At 37.4% G+C, this 5614-nt stretch overlaps 1 pseudogene; it reads right to left on the reverse strand.

Moving 5' to 3' along the window:
• Positions 1 to 1259: 1259 nt before the first annotated feature.
• On the reverse strand, positions 1260 to 2774 carry LOC109560036 (cilium assembly protein DZIP1-like; annotated as a pseudogene).
• Between the last annotated feature and the right edge of the window lie 2840 nt (positions 2775 to 5614).

Genomic DNA, 5614 nt, shown 5'->3' on the forward strand with positions numbered 1-5614 from the left:
TCCTTTTCTCTTTTTCCTTTCACTTATCTTCTTTTCACAGCTATTTGTAAGGCCTCCTCAGACAACCATTTTGCATCTTGTTTTCCTTTGCTTGGGGATGATCTTGATCACTGCCTCTTGTACAATGTCATGAACCTCCATCCATAGTTCTTCAGGCACTCTGTCTTTCAGATCTAATCCCTTGAATCTATTTCTCACTTCCACTGTATAGTCATAAGGGGTTTGATTTAGGTCATACCTGAATGGTCTAGTGGTTTTCCCTACTTTCTTCAATTTAAGTATGCATTTGGCAATAAGGATTTCATGATCTGAGCCACAGTCAGTTCCCAGTCTTATTTTTGCTGACTGTATAAAGCTTCTCCATCTTTGGCTGCAAAGAATATAATCAATCTGATTTCGGTGTTGACCATCTTGTGATGTCCATGTGTAGAGTCTTCTCTTTTGTTGTTGGAAGCGGGTATGTGCTAGGACCAGTGCATTCTCTTGGCAAAACTCTGTTAGTCTTTGCCCTGCTTCATTCTGTACTCCAAGGCCAAATTTGCCTGTTACTACAGGTATTTCTTGACTTTCTACTTTTTCATTCCAGTCCCCTATAATGAAAAGGACATCTTTTTGTGTTAATTCTAGAAGGTCTTGTAGGTCTTCATAGAACCATTCAACTTCAGCTTCTTCAGCTTTACTGGTCCGGGCATAGACTTGCATTACTGTGATACTGAATGGTTTGCCTTGGAAACGGAGATCATTCTGTCATTTTGGAGACTGCACCTAAGTACTGCATTTCAGACTCTTTTGTTGACTATAGAAAGAACATTAACTATTAGCCCAAAGTTATGCACTGTCTTGCTGGGATTACTTAAGCCCAAAGTAACTGCTCTATTAAATAAGAACAGATCATAAGACCATCATAGGTAATATATCAAAGAAAATCTGGTGAATGCACTCTTTGTTACTAAAAACAAACAAAAATAAGAGTTACAGCAAGAAATTGTGATGAAGCAAAACTATAGGATTAATATCTACTTCTACAGAATAGTTTGGAGAAATTGGTACATGGAGACAAAGTTCCTGTGTTTAACATCTTTTGATCTTGGATTAACAATCAAACTCAAATGGTACTGCTGCTGTTGTTGTTTATTCATTAAGTCATGTCCAACTCTTTGTGATCTCATAGACTGTAGCCCCCTAGGCTCCTCTGTCCATGGGATTTTCCAGGCAAGAATACTGAAGTTGGTTGCTGTTTCCATTTCCAGTGGATCTTCTCAAACCACAGTTCTTAGCACTCTATTCAAGCGATCGCTTGGAATACCGTGTATATTTGTATTAATCCCCAAGATTTCCAGTTTCTCCACAAAATTCTGCTCCAAAACGGTTCTTATTTCCTTAGTGAGGGAAGGCTTATTCTTCAGTTTTCCTTGTATGTATCTAGTTGTCATTTAATTTCTGTTCATTTTCCTTTACATGTGCCATTGTTAGACTTGACTTCATATTCACTGTCTGGGGGGTTGGAGCATTCATAGGTACAGTTGGGGCAGTTGGCTTAGATTCAAAAGTCTGCCAGGTTAAAAGATTCCCTTATGGTTCTGTCACTGTTTAATGATTTAGTGGCAAACTCTTTAATCTGCTGTCTCTGAGTGATAATCGGCTCGTTCTGCTCCTGGAATCTCGGCCCTAGCTCTTCTATCCTTTTCTTGTAGAAGACATTACTTGCACTTTGATCATCTATCACTGAGGTTCGAAGTTTCTGCCTATGTGACAGGAGCCGGCTCTTTTCTTTCTTGTGTTCGTGAGGAAGAGCCTGAACATGAACTGTCCACTTGCTTTCCTGACTGTCAAGTAGCTGCAATCACATTATGGAAATCATGGGGATGCTGAGGACATGCTTCTTTAAACTCCTGTGCATCTTTTAGCATACCTATGTTAGACTTGATCTGCGTATTGGGCTTCTTGATTTCTGACAATTGATATTCTAATGTTGAGTTCTTAGAAGTCAGTCCTTTAAACTCTTTCATAAACATTTCCTTGACTTTTTCCATTTCATCAACTAGTTTCTCCTTTTCTTCGTCTTTCCATCTATCAAATAACTTCAAAAATTCTTCCTCTTTTGTTTTCTGTATTTCATATTCCTTAGAGAACTTGACTGCGTGCACATGCTGTGCCGCCTGTCGCTGAGACTTGGTGAGCTGCAACTTCAACATGTCGATCTCACTTTGGAGCTTGTCCGTCTGTGTCCTTGTCTTATACTCAAGATGTGAATCTTCAGGGTGGCGGCACTGAATATGACTTTGTAGGAAAGCTTGGTTCATAAAGGCCTTGTCACAAAAATGGCACTGGTAATAGCTGGCTTTGGCCTCTATCATCTGCTGCTGGGTAGGCATCAACTTCTTCCTGCGTTTACACTCTTCCTTGAGCAGCTTGATCTTGCTCGCTTGCTTGGCGAGGAGCTTCCTGCTCTTCTCGCCCCCAGCCAGGCTCGAGCACAGCAGCTCCTCCAGGTCATACACCTACAAGGTGCGCAACTCCTGCGAGTGCAGCAGGTATTTGATGGTGAGCTGCTCCAGGTGGATGAGCTTTAGCAGCACCTGGTCCACCTATGACTGGCAGCTTAAATATTTCTCGTCCTCCAGCTTGCAGAAGGTGATGTTCTCCTGCAGCATGAGCACGTCCACGGCACCAGCCACCTTGTCCACTTTGATGGTGCTCAGCCGCTGCTAGTCCACACTCTCTAGTTACAGTCGGAACTGGAAGAAGGGCAGGGAATAAGCCAGGTGGTAGGATTAATGTTGCTGACATGTTCATCAAAAATTGAACTAAAAGAAGATTTTAAGTGTACAGATGTGGATGATGACGACTGTGACATATCATCCTTAGAGGAAGAGAAATCTATGCAGAGAAGAGTTGGGAGAGAAGGAACCTCCTCCACCTGTGAACAATGAGTCTAATTCTACTCAAGTGCCAATGCCTGGGGTGCAAATAACCTGAAAGGGCCGAAGGGAGAAGGACCTCAGGATGAATCCAGTACACTGAAAAGCGGCTTAGTAACTGTGAATGATTTGAGTGACTTTTTAGACGTGTAACTGTCACCCTGTGCGACAGGAGGTCCCTCCAGACTTCAACAGTATTTGGTATCAGAGTATTTCAGCACTGCTTACACAATTATAATTGTCCTGCCTGACAGTATCTCCTGCAGTAACAAGGAAACTGGCTTTCAGAGAACAAGAGTCTCTTCAATGGCACCTAATGCAATGTTTAAAAAAAAAAAAAGCAAATTGTCAACAGTATTTTGAAGCATATAAAGGTGTTTAATACTGCTATTGCTTAAAAATAATGTGTCACTGAAGTCATAAAAAGTTTTTTCTTTGGAATGGTACTCTAGGTGTATTTTTTTCAACTAATTTTTAAGTGAACTCTTTTTTTTAAATGATAGCAGATTTTATTTTCAACTTTTTTTTTTTTTTTAAATAATCTTTCTTAGGTACATTTTCATGTTGGAAGTGTTTTATTACAAAGTTCTATTAGTATCCTGAAAATGGAATTGGTGGAAATTAGTGAAATTTTAAGAGTGGACAGCTTATTTTTCATCTAGAAGTAAGTTTAGAGTTAATCAAAATATAGCTAGGCCCATGTTAACTACATTTTCCAGAAGTAGTTTTACCATATGCAGCTTTGGGCCACTGTAAAGCATGTTGTTTTAGAACTTGAAATACTATTTCTGCAGCATAAACTTGATCTTGGATATTTTATGAATATAAAATAGCCATTTTAAATATCAATTAATTTATCAGACTATGAATAGAAGAGATTGAGTCAATACTGAATTCATACGTCTATGGTTTTTTTCCCCACTTTTTTAAATGTCCTGCCTGCATTAGAAAATACCTCAAAACTAATTTTGTTATATTCTTAATAGTGACATCGTCAATAGTCAACACGTTCATATAAGCTGGTTTTTGCATTTTTTTATACTTTGTGGTACTATCTGTACTCTTGTTTTCCCCCACCAAAGTAATATTTTTTTAAGTAATATTTTAACTAAATGGTCTGTGAGGATTTGGATCTGTCTTCATTTTGTCCACCTTTCAAGTAAAACCCTCTATGACACACACACACGCACAATATATAGTAATTGATTATAGTTTAAATGGGGCCTTCCTGGGTGGCTCAGCAGTAAAGAATCTGCCTGTGATGAGGAAGATGCAGGAGATCCCACAGGTTCAATCCTTGGGTCGGGAAGACACCCTGGATGAGGACATGGCAACTCACTCCATTATTCTTGTCTTGGAGAATCCTATGAACAGTGGAGCCTGGCAGACTACAGCTCACAGAGTTGGACACGAGTGAAGCAACTGAATACATAGTTTAAATGTCCTAAGTCCAATACAGTTTATTTGATTTTACACATAAAAGATGAACGTAATATGCTATAAGGAGGTGATAACTGTGTTTGTCATTGAACCATGCAGACAAATTTCCTAATGCTGAGTTCATTGCCTTTTCTTTTCTCTTTGCATCTCATCCTGGCTTAGTTTCTCTGACTTTCACTTCATGTTATTTATCACCCAACATCATGGTTTCTTCCATGTGTAACAGGCAGAAACTAGAACTGTTTATTCTGAAAAGATAGTTATAAGAAACCTCTTCATTACAGCAACATTTTCATTACAGATTCATATTTTAGCATTTATTTTAAATATTATCATCTCTCTTTGTGGGGAGAGGTAGATATAAGGAATTCACACATTTTTCTTTTTAATTTGGGCTCTTTGCATATTATGACAATATTGACTAAAATTATATTCTTTAAAAAATTGTAAAACAGACTTTTTTTTTTAATATAAAGACATCATTTTAAAAGTTGTTTACTTTTTGCTACAAATAGCTTTTCTTTCCAAAAATATTTCTTTCTTTGTAAAAGTATAGAATGATGAAAAAAATAATATTCTTGGGCTTATATTACAAAAGTCAAGTTGTCTTTCAATAAAGGAATAGTTTCAGTCTTGCGAAGTTAATTTTAACAAACTTTGTATAAGCAATTATTTTCCACTGGCTGTTGCTCTAAAAGCCAGAGGATATTTTATTATTAAAAAGTGTTTTATAGATGAAATGCACTTACAGCATAGCAAAACTTCCTAAATAATATAGAAAAGACAATAACTTTCAAATAATAAAAAATTTCAAGGCAAAGGCAATAACTTTCTTATAAAATATTAACCATGTTTTAATACTGAACACATTCAAACTACTAGCAGTTCTGAACTACTATAAGTACTCAGATAGAAAAACAAGTAAAATATGGTATAGCACACAAAATTTATCAGACAATTGTCTGTGCTCTAAGCATGTTAGTTTCAATATATAAGGAATTATGATTTGAACAATGCTTTTAATTTTTTTCCAATTTTTGCAAACACTATTATTTCACCCAGTGTCTTTTTATGGCTACTTATTTGTAACAATAAGAAACCACAGACATCATTTGATGAACTAAATCCTTTTCTAGTCATTACTCAGTTAAGTTCAGTTCAGTTGCTCAGTCGTGTCCGACTCTTTCTGACTCCATGAACTGCAGAACACCAGGCCTCCCTGTCCATCACCAATTCCCAGAGTTCACTCAACC

This window comes from Bos indicus, chromosome 6 (genome assembly GCF_029378745.1).
Source record: "Bos indicus isolate NIAB-ARS_2022 breed Sahiwal x Tharparkar chromosome 6, NIAB-ARS_B.indTharparkar_mat_pri_1.0, whole genome shotgun sequence".
Classification (NCBI taxonomy): domain Eukaryota; kingdom Metazoa; phylum Chordata; class Mammalia; order Artiodactyla; family Bovidae; genus Bos; species Bos indicus.